General features: G+C 35.9%; 1 long non-coding RNA gene across 1 annotated transcript; it reads right to left on the reverse strand.

Moving 5' to 3' along the window:
* Positions 1-3836: 3836 nt before the first annotated feature.
* Positions 3837-5480, reverse strand: LOC106717225. The gene is made up of 3 exons (XR_006756566.1): positions 5387-5480; positions 4530-4554; positions 3837-3883 (listed from the first exon to the last, which is right to left on the reverse strand). It is a non-coding gene; the product is annotated as an uncharacterized LOC106717225 (long non-coding RNA).
* Positions 5481-18015: the final 12535 nt, after the last annotated feature.

The raw sequence follows: 18015 nt of genomic DNA on the forward strand, positions 1-18015 counted from the left end.
AATAACAATAGGGGATGAAATTTTGTCTTTGAATATGTGAGGTTTTGGTGAATGTTTTATTTAATGTTTTGTTGTTATCCTTACTAATATTTAGTCCAAAACCTGAGTAAGGACTAAAGCTATTTTTTAACGCGAAAAAGGGTTGTAAGGGGTTGAAAGTGGGGGCGGAAATTTGTATGAAAGTACCGTAATTTTTAAAGTTAGAAGTTTGAAACTTATTTTTAAGGCTGCTAATTGATATAAATAAATATGACATGCAATATTTGTTAAATATATTACCCTCAAGGTTCCAATTTGTTTAATATATTACCCTCAAGGTTCCAATATAATATAAGGGAATAGGGGAAGAAAGTTTATATGGGAATCTAAATATATAAAAGAAAGTCGTGTTAGTTACACTATTTATAACTCAAGAACGGCTGAATCGATTTGACTGAAAATTGGTGGGCAGGTAGCTTAGAACCAGGAAACGGACATAGGATAATTTTTACCCCGTTTTCTATTTTTTTATTCCGCGCGGACGGAGTCGCGGGTAAAAGCTAGTCTTATATATAAAAGAAAGTCGTGTTAGTTACACTATTTATAACTCAAGAACGGCTGAATCGATTTGACTGAAAATTGGTGGGCAGGTAGCTTAGAACCGGGAAACGGACATAGGATAATTATTATCCCGTATTCTATTTTTTATTCCGCGCGGACGGAGTCGCGGGTAAAAGCTAGTATATGATATTTATGTGAATATTTTGTAAGTTTTATATGTTTTGTTGTAATTTTTTATAAGTTAAATTAAAATACAACAAGAACAACAAAATTCACACCCGTAACCCAGAGGGGTATGCAGAGACCAAGGACCTATATTTGGCGCGGTTCTGACACACCTCTCTATTGTAATGTCTGGGATGTGTGAATGAAACGACGGTTGGTTTTGGACTGATTTATTCACACGACATTTCGTGTGAATAAATTATATTCGACTACCCACATTATAGTCTACATACACTACATCTTCTACATTCATACATCAACGCATAGCACGTCGGTTAAGTAAAATAATTAGCCAAAATAAAATGCTACCCGAAGACAATATTTCACGCGGACGAAGTCGCGGGCATAGCTAGTATAATATATAGGTATAGAGAGAATTGTTAGCATATGCGTTAGCGCGATTTGTTACGGATGAGGCGCTTAAATCTTATAATGTAAAAATTGTAGGATCTTTTCGCTTAATTTCTAAGTTTTATACTACAAAGATTCGCCTCTTTCTGGAGTCGCTATTAAGCACTGTTTTTTTTTAATGAGTTGCGAACCGAAAATGTATCTAATTTTATTGATAACTAGCTGTCGCACGCAACTCCGACTCCGCGGAATTAAAAAAAAAGTAATAAGTAAAGTAAGGAGTAATTATAGATCCTTAAATTTTGCTAAATAAAAGTCCTTGGTGGCATATATCTATCATCTATGGATGTCTCAAAAACAAAAGTCGATTAAAATGCACACGAAAAACAGCGTCGTAAGCTTACGGCACTATTATAGTATATTCGATATGAATCCTTATCCAAATATATAATGTTTGAAGGCTAGAGTATTAAATGCAGATTAAATTAGCCTTTCAAACTATATAATTCTGATCAATAGTTTGGAAGATATCAAATAATTAAAAACTACGTGCATCCGAAAATTGCTAGTGCAGCGCGCGGCTGGACAAAATTAAAGGCACGCTACGATGTATTAGTTCGTTAATTTTCAATTTGTATACCGATTTTGATAATTATATCTTTGTTTAAAGGTTGAGAGGTTATCTGCTGCATTCTAAATTAGTTTTTGAATTGAAGTACACACATATTAATTATTAACATACGTTTCAAGCTTCCCATCAACATGGTTATCAAATATAAGGGCTTGACTAGTAGTGTCCATTGCATTATAAAAAATCCAAAATGGCCTCCGTCACAAAATAGTTTACATAGTTCTGTACATTTGTCATCCGCCATTTTGTAATGCTTGCCATGTTCGTGAACAAAGTATACGGAATCCCAGCCTTTTCATTTGATGACCATGACCATGTGGCGGGGGTTGTAAAAAATATGTCATTGTCACTTTTGTTGGTCTTAGATTTACAATGACACTGAATATAGGTATAAAAAAATTGCATTGTCATCAGAACTAAAAGTGTGTACCAAATTTAAAAAAAAATCGAATAACGGGAAGGGTCTTATATAGGTTACGAGATATACATATATATGAATAAATACGTAGTCAATAAATAAACTAATATTTAATAGGAATTATATAATAAAACATACAATTAAAATATATGCAGAAATTCATTTTACTTTACAAAATTTTGTCACAATTTAAAAAAAAAAACATTGTTTAAATCATTTATTGGTAACTGAAAAATGTGAAGAAATCTTGAATGTTGTTCCTGAAAGAATAAAAAGGAAAATATATGTAAAATAAAATACATATGAAAAAAGATAAATATATGCATTCATAAACTTCTTAAGCATTAACCATCCATTCCTTCCTTTTCAATCAAATCAATCTCTAAACTCCGTTCGTGTGGAATTTAAAACTTAAAGTACTATGTGTTCCTTCAGACTATGTTCTACATCTGTGACAAATTTCATCAAGATCCGTTGAGCAGTTACGGAGATATCTTCTAACAAACATCCATCCATACATCCAACTTAACTTTCGCATTTGTAATATTAGTAAGGAATTTTTAATAAACAAGTTTAAATAGTTACCTAGAATGTCGTTTAGTATGGTAAGTTGGGTACAGCTGGAGTGTTTGGTACAGCTGGAGTGTTTGGTACAGCTGGAGTGTTTGGTACAGCTGGAGTATTCGGTACAGCTGGAGTGTTCGGTATAGCTGGAGTGTTCGGTATAGCTGGAGTGTTCGGTACAGCTGGAGTGTTCGGTACAGCTGGAGTGTTCGGTACAGCTGGAGTGTTCGGTACAGCTGGAGTGTTAGGTACAGCTTGGTTTCCGGCACCACTTCCCCATCCACCGCTTAAGCCACCACCTATCGCCAAGTCGAATCCGGGACCGTATCCTGCACCAGCACCGTATCCTGCACCAATACTTTCATCTCTTATTTTGATAAATATGTACACTTAATGTTATCGCGCATTGCTCCACTGGCGAGTGGACGGCTTGATGGCGAATGAATGCTTCGAAGACAGTGCTTTTGATACCCGTGCAAGTGAGAATGACAAAGTTTTGTTAACAAAAAAGATAATTTTCAGGCCCCACTGATATCTACACATCGCCTTGGGTACTATGGGCCTTAGAGTAATTTGAAGTTATTCTTTAGTTTTTTTTCTTGGTTTGAATAAGGTATTCATTTGCGTTTAACGTCCTGGGTATGACGTTAAACTTCCTAGTCGCCAACCCGCATGCCCAGCGTGGCGACTTAAGGGCACAAACTTCCCAATGACAAGGCTGTTGATGATGATGATTAATTTGCGTGGAATTACTACTAAATTATTTGGAAATATGAAACTGTTTTTACATGAACATCTGCAATTGCATATGCGTTGCCTACCATAAATCAACGGAGGAGAGGACGCACAGGAAGCGGATATTTCCCCTTCTCATGCGTCCCCTCCACCGCCAAATTCACTTACACTCCTCATCATTTCCTTATAAGAAAAAGGTGGGACGGGAACGTGGACTAAAATTTCTTCTCGCATGCACATTCATCAGACCGTGCGCGGAATTGCTTACACTTGAAGTCTGTTTTCTGTGTGGTCGTGGTATTTCATCGAGAAAGACCAATTCGTGCATCCAAAAAATATTATTGTTAAGGAATGTACGACTGTTAAATTATCTTTAAATTACTTGTTAAAAATGTACATAAGAAACTTACCACTGGGCACTGTAACAAGAAAGCAAAAAAAAACATATATGAAACTTTTAGAATCATATGAGTGTAAGTAAAATTTTCTTTTGAAACCTAAAATAGCAGCAATTAGTTTTGGCTTAAGGCCTAATTTTGGCCTAAGATGAAATATGCAATTGCAGATGCCTTTGGGCAGTGGTCGCTTCCCTATATCGAATTCAGGAAGGTGCTTTTTTATATGAAAAGATGGCAAACGAGCAAACGGTCACCTGAATTTGCCGAAATAGCGAGACGACCGTTGCCCACAGACATACGCAAATGCAGATGCGTTGCCTACATTTAATCAACGGAGGTGAGGACGTACAGAAAGAGAACATTTCCCCTTCCTATGCGTCCCCTCTTCCGCCCAATCCACTTCCCCTTCTCATCCCTTCCTAATAAGAAAAGAATGTGAAGGGGAAGAGGACTAAAATTAGGCCTCCGGCACCACACTCATTAGACGCGGAATTACTTCCACTTCACATTTGTCTTCTGTGTGGTCGTGGTATTTCACCAGACAAGCCGACCAATTCGTGCAACAGATGTTGTTGTTGCTGGCGTCTACTGTTTGCTCGTTTGCCACCATATAATATAAAAAAATAATTTCTGATATAAAACTACTTTAATAACGTAACAAACTTACCAGGACTGCTCAGGGCCATGCCAACCTAAAAAACAAATAATTAATTACAGTAAGACGCTAGCGCTGGTCTGGCATGGACTTTATGGTTTTACTGGAGCCAGTTAGTGTTTACATTATTCCAATTATAAGACAGCGCTGATTTTGATCGCCACTGACCTACTGTTCTGGAATAATGTAAACCAGGCATCCAGTCACAATCTAATGTTCGTACATTATATCTCATTAACATAGACCCTTCGTACCCAGGTTACGCAAATCTCAGGTACTATTGTTTGATCTTTTCGTCGCGACTATCGCGTTGCCCGCGCTTCATACTCGCAACATCGAACGTCGATGCAAGTTCTCTTTTCGGCTGAGAGGAATTTAGAAAATTTCAGCTGTATAGATTTGCTCCTACAATCACCCAGTATCGGAGATTTGCGCAGGCAGGCGCTTCAGAACGAGACAAACGTATAGGAAATACAAATGTTTGTCTCGCTATTAAACGATTGTCGAGCGTTATGTCTAAATGAGTCCTAACTTAGGTAGGCTCAGAGCTCCTTCTGCGAAACTGTCATCTTGCCGAAGGAGGAGAAGGAGCGGGAGCGCGAAGGGGACCCCCTAGCGCCTCCGCTCCGGCGCAGGAGAGTGGGGAGAAGGAGGCGGCAATACGCTGCTGCCCTTCTCCCCAACACTCATAACTGAGGGCCTTAGGGCCAAACGCAGGCGGGGTCACGGAAGTAAGCTCACGCGTTTCCCGTGGCCCCGCCGTAACGCGTCAGAGGGAAGGCTCAGAGCCCCTAAGTGGGGACATAGCCGACGATACAATCAATAATTAAATAATAATAATTATAAAAGAAAATTATTGATATAATTACCAAGCAGAGGATCAGAAGAATTTTAGCTTCCATCTTGATAGTTTTGCTGGACAACTTCGATACCAATGAAGAGTGAACATTTTCTATCGGTTTATATACGCACAGATAATGTAAATAAACGAAAAATATGTATTTGTTTTATATGTTACGTAAACTACATCCATTGATTTATTTAATTCTATAATATAGAGGCTAGCATAATTGTCTGTTTGTTATAATATTCTTTTTTTTATATTGCAAGGTGACAAACGGACAAACGAGCAAGCGGCCATATGAATTCGCCGAAATGGCGAAGCGACCGCTGCCCATAGACATTCATAATTGCAAATGCGTTATATACCGTCAATCGACGAAGGAGGAAACGCACAAAAAGAGAATATTTAACCTTCCTATGCATCTCCTCCTCCATCAAATCCACATCCCTTCCCATCCTTTCCTTATAAGAAAAGGGATGGGAAGGGAAAGAGGACTAAATTAGTAATCAATCTGCAAGCATATAACGTTCGGGTGGTGCAACAACTTTTTGAAGTAAAGCTTTTTATACGGACGTTTGGTTTATCATTTAATCCGTGAAATACATCAGATTAACTACTGCTACGTGTTACTCGTTATATGTACAATATAATACATAGATATAGAGAGAATTCTTGGCATCTGTGGGACGAAAAGGGATGAGCGCATAAATCTTATTATGTACAACTTGCAGGATTTTTTTTCGCTTAATTTTTAAGCTTTATACCTTTAAAGATTCGCTTTCTTTGACGTAGCTAAACGGCACTGATTTTTTCGATAATTGTGAACCAATAATTTATTTAATTTTATTGATAATTGAATTTTCAACTTTGTATCTTGGTAATAAGATTTATATTTTTTTAATCGATAACAGATTATAACAGATCCGTGAACATTCCTGTTCCTATCTCACTCTATGTAGTTTCACCAAAAACCAAAAATCAAAATAATATTTTATCCACAAGCAACACCGAAGGTAAAATATTAACTCTATGAATCGCAATATTGACACAGCCGTCAAATTTTTGGGCGCGGAAATGGAAAAATTTTAACCATAGCGTATTGTTCTAATTCATTTATTTATTCAGCTTTCGGATTAATGGAAAATTTTATGGTTTGGTAAATTTAAATATCTATTACATTACGTTACATTCTGAACACTCCTGTTATTTGCCTTGAACTGACAATTAACAGGAGTGTTCAGAATAATATTATATGTGACCTCTGAAAAGTGCCCATTGATCCCGTATTTGAAAATAACTCAAGTTCAACCCTCCCGTTTTTATATAATGTTGCCCGCGACTCCGTCAGCGCGGGATTAAATTAAAAACGTAATAAGCCTATGTGTTCTTCCAGACTATGCCTTTCATCAAAGTCTGTTCGGATGATCCGTTTCGGAGATACCTTCAAACACATCCATCCTTCCATCCAATGAAACATTCGCATCTGTATATATAAAAGAAAGTCGTGTTTGTTATACTATTTATAACTCAAGATCGGTCGAACTGATTTATCTGAAAATTGATGCGGAGGTAGCTTAGAATTAGAAGACGAACATAGGAACTTTTTTATCTTGTGTGCATTTTTTTTATTCCCAGCGGACGGAGTCGCGGGTAAAAGCTAGTTTATAATATTAGTAAAATGAAAAAAAATATACTTCATATTTTTTTACCAAATGGGGGATCAATAGAGACTTTTAAGAGGTCACGTATAAATAGTATATCGAATATTCCTGCCAATTTTTAGCTCTATACAAATTTTCGTAACTTTAGTTTATAATTATTTTTGGAATATTTTCTTGACCGTCAATTTTAGACCCTTTTTCCACAAAGCGACTACTACTTCATGTTAAGTCCTGGTTATACCAGTGGAAATAAATCACTCTAAATATTAGTTGAAAAATGTTTGTTAATCATTTCATAGCCTGAAGCTATAAATCTTTTATTACTTTGATACTAATTTGATTGTCGTAATATTAATGAAAAATTACGAACATAACTATGATAATAGTTTACCACATTGGTACATGAGCTAGCATGTGAATTATGTTTTTTAAATCACTTCAAATTTTAGGTAAGAATCAACAACTATATACCTTTATCTTATTAATATTATAAATGCGAATGTTTAGATGGATGCATGTGTGTGTTCAAGCTCGAAGGACCATTTTTTAATCATAGGAATTTATATAGCGCCGCTCTCGCTTGATGATGCAGAGTCACAGCAAAATAACGTCCGAGTCAGTTACACAATTGAGGAATGTATTCATAAAAAGTACACACAGGAAAGAAGAAAGAACGAACGAATGATATAAAAGGAAAAAAATTGCCATACATGTGTTAGGGTTGCCAACAGCATGGATCTCGCTGAAATTTGACGTCATAGTCTGAAAGAACACATAGGCAACAAATTAAGTTTTTTAATCCCGCGCGGAAGGAGTCTCGGGGGACAGCTAGTCTTATAATTGTTTCTTGTAAACTCCTCACTTAAAATTAGGCCTCCGACCCATACCCTCATCAGATTGTACGCGGAATTGCTTCCACTTGACGCCTGTCTTCTGTGTGGTCGTGGTATTTCACCGAGAAAGGCTCATTCGTGCACCCAACAAACATTATTGTTGCGGGATGTACCAATGTTAAATATTTATAAGATTGTTATAGGTGTTTTAACAAGCGTAGTGGCTGCATATAGAGACAGCCATGAAGGGTTGCATGGTGAAGGAAATTTGGAATCAATTAAGCTCAATCCAAGAATTATAGAGAACAGAGAACAATTGAAACGAATTATTAAATATTTAAACGGACATTATGATGAATATGAAGGAACTGAAAATAGTCTATTGGGTAATTTTGTTCCAAAAGGTGAGTTATTTAACGAACTGTTATGAGCCTCGGGTATGAAGTATTTAAAAAAAAAAAAAAAAACTATATTAAATTTTTGGACAACCGTCCGGATAGATAGGATGCTGGTATGAGACTGGGCCGAGTAAATGAGTATATAAAGGTTATAGGAATGCTGGATGGGCAGGAAGATAGCTAGGGTGTGCATTATAGAATGCAGTCAAGGGATGTAACAGAACGTAACCGTTATATAAATAATTAAAAGAAAAATATACAGAAACATAACTTATAATTGACGAAAAAAATAAACGAAAATTGCCTATTTTTACTAAGATTGAAAGATCATGGTATGGGCAGTGAAAGAAATAAATCAATTCAGCATGGTACGATTAAATTATAAAGAGACAAGGATCACAGGTGATAAGAAAGGTGTTAAAATATGAATGTGGAAGGTATAAGGGTAGAGGGAGGCCTAGAAAGTGATGGATTGTGTGAAAGGTATGATGAAGATAGATTGATTTGATGAACTAAAATCTGTTGCATCAACAACAACCTGTGGAATAAGGACCTCTATAAATGGATTGATGGTATTTGTGCCTATCCGATTTTCGCCATAATGGCGCTGCTGTTATTGGTTTATAGCGGTCGTGAGAATTCAAATTAATATTAGAGAATTAACTACATGTTAGTTAAAGTTGAAACGAAACGAAAGCTGTCATTATCATAACCTATTATATTTATAGAGATTAATCGATTAGTATATAGTGATGATGAATAAGGGTAAAGTGATATCCTTTTATTATTTTTCAGATAGAGACGTTGAGAATAATATAGTTAACGAACAGGAGGCGAGAATTCTTGCAGCATTAAGTCTTCTGCAGAAGAATTACAACAATCTTCTTCGTCATGGCAACGAGCAGAAAAGACCGAGATTATTATACATCGATAATCCCGAAGTTCTAGAAGAATACAAGAATAATCTGAGAGGCTTCTCGTATGTATTGAGTGGTTAAGGATTAGTTTAACTCAGATTTCTTTTAGTATATGATAAATTGTTATGACTCAAATACGTACAAATTGTGAAGGCTCACCCTGTCCTGAGTCTGTAACTAGGCAATTAACATACCCCTACTGCTCTAAGCGCACAAATATTTACAAACATCGCCATTTTGAATCAGATATGTTCAGACTGAATCACCATTTTACCATCGCCGTAAATTCGGACAAATGTAATAACATTACCTAAGCAGATAAAAAAATTATAAAAAAACAGATGCACTAACGATCTAATGGATGAGATAGCGCCGCCTAAATGCTGCATTTAAAAACAAAGATTTACAATACTTTCTCATTTTATAATAAATTTTATTCCTTATTAATTATTAATTATTATTTACGTGGATTTGACGTAGGACGGGTCTCTTTCAGTGCGACCCCTCCTTGCCCGATAAAACAAATGTGGAATTACGGATGTCTATGGGCAGCGGTCGCTTCGCTATTTTGCTCGTACGAAAAATATTACCCTCTTATCAGTCGGGTAAAACCTTTTAATTGACTACAGGGAATACACATGACATTCAAGACAATCTTATTCAAGTTACCCGTCACAATACAACAAATGACGATGTAACTCGATTTTTACCCTCTTTTATTACCATTATGGTGGGGACAGGTAATAGTTCTGTGTGAGACTGTGTTCATTGCAATTGCCTGTTGTGCCCTTTCTGTACATCGCACTGGGCGTTCGCCCAACCGCGCCCTATCCTAACGCCGGCCCTGCCTCAAAAATACTATTCTTCGTTCAAAAAATAAATCAAAATATCTATGTAATTCTAGGCCTTGGTCATCTTCGGATTCCGCAGTCTATGATTCAGATGACGACAGAATTTTGACGGACGAACTTTTTGGTCATAGAAAGTTTGACATTAATGGTAAGACATGGACTAAGAGCTCTCTTTGTTTATGTACACCCTGTACTAATTAACTATAGTTATAACATTAACATTGACTTCCTAAGCGTGATATAAAAAACTGAATAGCCCATGTCCTATTCCAGATTGTAATCTACGTCTGATCCTAATTTCATCCGGATCCGTTCAGCCGTTCTGGAGTTACATGGTTACATACATCCATACAAACATTCAAATTAATATATTATATTAGTAAGATTAACATAAAATACTTTACCATTCAATTTCAGGACCGTCTAAAGATAAAAACGCAGAAAAACGTAACCACAATCGTTCTCGTCACAAAAATCATGGAAGTAAAGCTTCTAACGATCCAGGATTAAGAAACAGCAAAAATATACATGCAAAAGGACGCTTTAAAATAGCTAAAGACAAAAGAATACCACAAATAACAGAAGGCAAAAGACCAAAAATTAAAAAAAAACACGACAAAAAACATAAGTTTTCTGATGACAATTTAGACGTTAGCAATTTAAAATTCGATAAAAGAGAAAAAATTGCCGCTAACATTGAATTGAAAGAATTCAAAAAAGACCAGAGTAGACCGAGTAGACCGAAATATACTGATAAGAAATATCCTATAGATGACATGTGGGATAAAAGTATGGATGACAACAAATTTATAAGAAAAAGACCAATTACCGAAGAGTTAATTCCTAATAAACGTGGTGGAAGAATTTCACAGTCTTTAGGAAGAACTTTCATACCCTATATAGCAACGAAAACTGTTTATGAAGATGATTAAAATGCAATCTAATGTTTTTATCTTTTACCAGTGTTTTTTTTATTAGACTATTAGATAGTCGCCCACAACTTCATCCAAGCGGAATAAAAAAACCTTAATTAGTAGCCTATGTCTTCTTTCAGACTATGTTCTACATCTATACCAAATTTCATCGATATCCATGCAGCCGTTCTGGCGATAGCATCAAACAAACATCTATCCAGCCATACATCCATACATTGGTAACTAAAATATTAGTAAGATATTATAAGGTGCGAGCAAACGGCCTCCTTCACCTGAATTCGCCTAAATAGTGTAGCGACCGCTGTCCGTAGACATCCCCAATTGCAGATGTGTAGGATACCTTACAACAAAAGAGAATTCCTATGCGTCCACTCCTTCGTCAACTCCACTTCCACATCCTAAATAAAAGGTCCATGCTAAAAAGGTGGAAAGCGAAATAGGCCTAAAAATAGACCAAATAATTTTAGTATTCTGATCGACTACCCTTAAAGCGTCGTTTAATATGTGTTTCATTCTTCTTAAGAGTATTTGATTGATTAGAAGGTTTATGTTTAACTGCCACACCCGATTAAATACAAAAATCCCCGCTTTCAATCCCCTACTATTATGAACATATTAGGGTGGCCCAAAAAAATAAAATTTTTGTTTTTTTCGATTCTCGTGTGAAAATATGTGAGTTTACTATGTTTTAAGAACCTCCACCAAAGGACAGGTTAAAAAAAAAATCTTAAAAGGTCGCTCAGAATTTTTGAAAAATTCCAAAATTGCCGAAAATCAGATTTTTTTTTGTTTTAGTTTTTTTTTCTCGTCATGTCATCTTTTTAAGTGTAAAATAATATAAGGTTTCTGAAAATTTGACGTCAAAATTTTATTTTCTAAAGGTCGCTCCGAATTTTTATAAATTTCTCTTTTAAAAAGATATAAAGTATTTACCTTGGAAATTTATAAAAATTCGGAGCGACCTTTAGAAAATAAAATTTTGACGTCAAATTTTCAGAATCATAATGATCATCAGAATGATTTTCGGCAATTTTGGAATTTTTCAAAAATTCAGAGCAACCTTTTAAGATTTTTTTTTTAACCTGTCCTTTGGTGGAGGTTCTTAAAACATAGTAAACTCACATATTTTCACACGAGAATCGAAAAAAACAAAAATTTTATTTTTTTGGGCCACCCTAGAACATATGTTACCATTGACCATGTTACCACATTGACTATGGCAAATGTTAAACACAATAAACAGTGGTATTGATCGTGGAAACCTTTGCTAATTTGAAATTCTCTCGTATCAGTCAAGTTCACATTTCATGCTGTTTTTAATAATAAATAAAATATATTTTATAACCTTTGCCAATATAGCAGTATATTTACGAATGTTGTTAAATAAATATAAAACAAAAATATTGAATTCGTTTCATCGAAAAACATGAAGACTGGTTTTGTATTGGGATTATGTTTTGGTAAATAATATAAATATTATTATTAATTATTAAGAATTTTATATTATACTAGCTATCGCCCGCGACTCCGTCCGCGCACAGTTAAAAAAAACTTAATAGCAGTATGAAAAATTGATAGTAGCTGATTCTCAGTCCTGAATATGAATATAAAATTTCATAACAATCGGTCAAGCCGTTTCGGAGGAGTATGGTAACTAACATTGTGACATGGAAATTTTATATCTATATATATATAAAAGAAAGTCGTGTTAGTTACACTATTTATAACTCAAGAACGGCTGAATCGATTTGACTGAAAATTGGTGGGCAGGTAGCTTAGAACCAGGAAACGGACATAGGATTTTTACCCCGTTTTCTATTTTTTTATTCCGCGCGGACGGAGTCGCGGGTAAAAGCTAGTATAAGATATAAGAGAGGGGGCAAACGAGCAGCTTGAACACCAAGGTGTTCATCGACGCCCATGGACATCTGCAATACCAGAGGAATCGCAGATGCGTTGCCAGCCTTTGAGATGGTGATACGCTCGCTTCTTGAAGGACCCTAAATCGTAGTGGTTTGGAAATACCGCTACGAAAATTAAATTTAATCTGTTGACTCGAATTACTCGATTTGAATCTGCGTCCGCAACATCGGCAGTCCCTAAAACCATTAAACTGTTTTTTATTTGTAGAATCGAATAGCCAGTATTTTATTGTTTATTATAAGTAAATCTAAATCGACACCAATATTTTAAAGTGGAAAGATTTGTATGTAAATAATAAACTCAAAAACTACTGGACCTATTTCAAAAATTCTTTCACTCTTAGAATGCTACATAATCCATGAGTGACACAGAATATTTAATCTTACTAATATTATAAATGCGAATGTTTAGATGGATGGATGGATGGATGGATGTTTGTTTGAAGGTATCTTCAGAACGGCTGCATGGATCTTGATGAAATTTGGCATAGATGTAGAACATAGTCTGGAAGAACACATAGGCTACGGCAAACGGAATCGTAGGCTACAGTTAGTATTGTTATAAAATGTTTACAACACAAATGTCTTCAAAAATAAAAGTTTTTTTTCAACAGTAATAACAGATCTGACATCAAGTAAACGTTATGACGTAGAAATGGAGGCGATTAAATTATTTGGCGAACCACTCAGTTCTGTGATACTACGGTTGAGAAGAACACCGGAATATTTGGCAATACTTAATGATCAAGTAAGTTTGCATACGATTGCTGAAATAACAACACAGATAGGCAACCACTAGTTAAATTGGCTAAAGCCCTTCGTACATAATGCAACGCTAATCTTCGTAAAGCGGTGACTAGTCCAGCAATACAATGTCATAGAGTCATAGAGTTTCGTACAAAGCGTGCGTCGCCTACACTTAATTCTTTTGTCATCACCAGTCACTCGTTGTGGGAAAAGTCAGTGCAATTTTCAAGAAAATAAAGACATAAGATTTGTATTTTTTGAAACGAATAAACTCAAAAACTACTTGACCGATTTCAAAAATTATTTTGCTATTAGGAAGCTAAGTCATCACTGAATAACTTAAGCTATATTATTAGTAGATTTTTAAATATGTGCAGATGAAGTCGCACACAAAAGGTAGTTATGTAAACTTAAGAAAGACGAATTCCATTTTTTTATATCATAAGGTGGCAAACGAGCAAACGGCCACCTGGATTCGCCGCAATAGCGAGGCGACCATTGCCCATAGAAATCCGCAAATGCAGATGCGTTGCCTAACTTTAATGAACGGAGAAGATGATATTTCTCCTTCCTATGCGTCCCCTCTTCCGCCAAATCCACATCCCCCTCCCATCCTTTCCTTTTTTCTGTATTGCAGTTAGAAAACATAAAGATGGAAAGAGAAGAATTTGCAGATCATTTGTTGGAAACGTATCGTAAAGATTTAATAGCTAAAATAGAGAAGATGTACCATGTGAATGATAGTGGAACTCTCCACCCTGAGATACTGAGGAAAGCTAACTCTTTGAGAAATGGGCGACGACCACGTGGCCCCAAAAGGTAATATAAAACTAAAGCACTGACTGACTGTAACCTGTGACTCTCAGGGGAAGATTACAAATCGAATTTCAAATCACTCGTTAAAATTAATTCAGTCTTAGGCTACACGAGGTCACAATGGAATTTATACACATACAAACACACGTAAATAAAAACCTTAGATAAAAAACTTGAGAGGTGTGTTGGGACACCCGGATGGAACGAAGTTCCTTTCAATTAATTAGTGAAGGAACCAATGTTTATTCTATGAATAAAAAACTAAAGTCTTCACAAGAAGCACATTTTATTTCTATGAATTTTCGTTATATATTGTCACGTCGTTGCCATGGTGATATAGCAAAAAGTGTCGTGACAACTTTTCGTAAGAATTTTTTCCGTCTAGCCCCCTTTCACAACGATAAGGAACTTTGTTCCAAAAATCTTAATTAAAAAAAACGACTTACTGAGGCTCTAATAGGTGAAATAGCGCCATCTTTTGTCTGCGTATTCAAATAAACGTTTAAAAGAAATTGTTTTAAAAAAATAAACTGTCATGTTATATGTAACACTTTCTTATTTACGAGATATTCGAAAACAACGAAAAAATGATGAGCAATGAAAATATAGTAATGGCGAGGAGTAAAATATAGTCCGGGAGCCAGTGATAGATTTTCATGACCAAGTCCCTCCCAATCGAAAATTCGTAAAATGCACAAAGGACTTCAAGAAGTTTCGCTCGAGAAGAAATAATTGACCGAAAATGTACCTGGCTCCCGGACTATGAGATTTGAACGCGTTCTTTTCACATATTTTTAGAATTTCATCTGTCACGTCCAGTATATGTGTATTATACCTATAACACTCAGGGGAAGAAGAAATATCGAATGACAGCTAACTCGTCAAAATCGATTCAGTATTTTAATGTACTAGAGGTCACAATGTAATTGACATAAAATCCACATACATAAAACCTTACATCATCATCCGCTCACTCACTATTGAGGAGCTCGGAGCCTACCCCAAGTTAGGGGTGACTAGGTCATAGACAACCACAGCCAAGTGCGAGTTGACTTCACACATATCATTGAATTTGTTCTCAGATATGTGCAGGTTGCATTACGATGTTTTACTTCACAGTAAGAACGTCGGATAAATGTACATATGTAAAACGAAAAACACGTTGGTACATGGCGGGATTCGAACCCAGGACCTGCAGATTACAAGTCAAGTGCTTAACCCCAGCCACCGACGCTCTAAAAACTTACATACACGCTCATAACATGACTCTCTTGTCAGTCTGGTAATAAGAGTTCAAATTTGCAGTAAATCTCGGTTCCTGCGTCAGGGTGATGATGAGGAGGACTTCGATAAGTACTTAGTACAAGCGGTAGAGGCTCTGGACAATCACCCGATACTGAACAGTGTCCTCAGTGTTGCGGAACGTAATGACTTTAAGGATATGGGATTCGAATTGGCTGGGTACGTTTCACTAAGCCTTATACACTCATGGGCACATTTAACCGTCCACTCATCTCGAAATAAATATCGTTTGTTCACTTTACCTTACACTTTGACTACTACGCGTAACTTCATAAGTGGGTATCTATCTTCTATATATATAAAAGAAAGTCGTGTTAGTTACACTATTTATAACTCAAGAACGGCTGAATCGATTTGACTGAAAATTGGTGGACAGGTAGCTTAGAACCAGGAAACGGACATAGGATAATTTTTACCCCGTTTTCTATTTTTTATTCCGCGCGGACGGAGTCGCGGTTAAAAGCAAGTTTGAAATAAAGAAAACATTATAATTGTTAATTGTGCCCATGAGTGTATATTCGAATTCAATTTAAATTAGAAATTGTACTTAAGTTTGGTTTACAAGCCTGTGAGTTACTGAGACCAACATCTCCGTTTAAAACTGGGATTCCCAAAGCAATGTTTTAAGTTCGATATCGGGGGGTCGATATAGAACTTAAAGCATTACTAATTCTCACTCTGTCTTCTTCTATTGACCTAAGTCAGAATGAAAAATAATAATAACAATAATTAATCTTAAAAGTAGATAATTTGGCCATGGAGGGGTCTGAGGTAACAGTTCATTTTGGAAAAGGGGGTCACTTGTACAAAATAGTTTGGGGTCCCTGATTAAAACTTATATGTCTATTTTGTCAAAGAAAAACAGAGATGAATATTTTATACGAAGATTTTGTTTTCAAAAAGTCACGTTAAGTTGAATAAAATGTTTATTTTCAGACAGTACATTCACAGTTTAATTGATAGTTTGAAGCCGAGTGACCTACCTTTGCCCTCTACTCAACAGCCGTGGGGAGATAATGACAATTTTAGTATAACATCGGAACATGATCACGTTGTATGTAGACTCTTTACCAAATTTTAAACTTTATAAATGTAAACAAACTAACAAGGAAAGATGTATGTATGTTTAAAATATGCGAAGATCATTTTCTATTGCAAAAAATGTAAATTAAGGCTAGATTTATTATTGTAAAAGCAGTCTCGAGGTCACCATAACGATACAACCAATGACAATTGAACGATTCGTCATTTTGCCTAAGGAAATTTTATAAAATTCATAGAAATAAAAACTTGAGAGGTGTGTTGGGACACCCGGATGGAACGAAGTTCCTTTCTATTAATTAGTGAAGGAACCAATGTTTATTCTATGAATAAAAAACTTAAGTCTTCACAAGAAGTACATTTTATTTCTATGAATTTTCGTTATATATTGTCACGTCGTTGCCATGGTGAAGTAGCGCTCATTCGTCGTTAACATACTTACTATAGCAAAAAGTGTCGTGACAACTTTTCGTAAGAATTTTTTCCGTCTAGCCCCCTTTCACAACGCGCGATAAGGAACTTCGTTCCAAAACACCGACGCCGCTTGGTAAACAGCGGATTTATACTTTGAGGGGTCACTGATCGATGTTATAATTCCAGGTAACACCGCCGTCCCCTGTCACGGTATATGTGAACGAGCTCAATTCTTCAAATATTGATCCTAAGCTGACACTCCCACCTAAATACTACAAGCAACGTATGAAAGTGTTCCATCAACAATAAACTGATAGACAAGAATGTTTTTTTTTTTTAATTTTCATGAAATACTAGCTGTCGCCCGCGACTCCGTATGCGCGGAATAAAAAAAAAAACTTGAGAGGTGTCAAGGGACACCCGGATGGAACGAAGTTCCTTTCGATTAATTAGTGAAGGAACTAATGTTTATTCCATGAATAAAAAACTTAAGTCTTCACAAGAAGTACATTTTATTTCTATGAATTTTCGTTATATATTGTCACGTCGTTGCCATGGTTACTATAGCAGTGTCGTGACAATTTTCGTAAGAATTTTTTCCGTCTAGCCCCCTTTCACAACGCGCGATAAGGAACTTAGTTCCAAAATTAATAACTAACCTATGTGTACTTCCCGACTATGTTCTACATATGTGCCAAATCTCATCAAGAATCATTCAGGGTTTTGAAAATACCTCGTAACAAACATCCATCCATCCATCTAAACATACGCATTTATAATATTAGTAAGATAAGTAACGTAAAACAGCGTCCGTGGA

The sequence above is a fragment of the Papilio machaon genome, chromosome 29, assembly GCF_912999745.1.
Source record: "Papilio machaon chromosome 29, ilPapMach1.1, whole genome shotgun sequence".
Classification (NCBI taxonomy): domain Eukaryota; kingdom Metazoa; phylum Arthropoda; class Insecta; order Lepidoptera; family Papilionidae; genus Papilio; species Papilio machaon.